Raw genomic sequence first — 222 nt, forward strand, 5'->3', positions numbered from 1 at the left:
GGTTGGTTGGTTGGTTGGTTGAACACTCAAGTCTGTCCTGTCCTGTCTTGCGCCATTGAATGACCTGGGGTGGGGGGCAGGGGAAACCGAACCGGGCTGTTGGCGCTCCGCTGCTTACACAGACGAGACGAGACGAGACAAATACCGTGCCGTGCAGTGCAGTGCCGTGCAGGGTAGAATAAGGCACCTCGCCTACTGACCTGACCTGAATTGAATTGACCT

The sequence above is a fragment of the Phaeoacremonium minimum genome (genome assembly GCF_000392275.1).
Source record: "Phaeoacremonium minimum UCRPA7 unplaced genomic scaffold PA7_03_scaffold_233, whole genome shotgun sequence".
NCBI lineage: Eukaryota > Fungi > Ascomycota > Sordariomycetes > Togniniales > Togniniaceae > Phaeoacremonium > Phaeoacremonium minimum.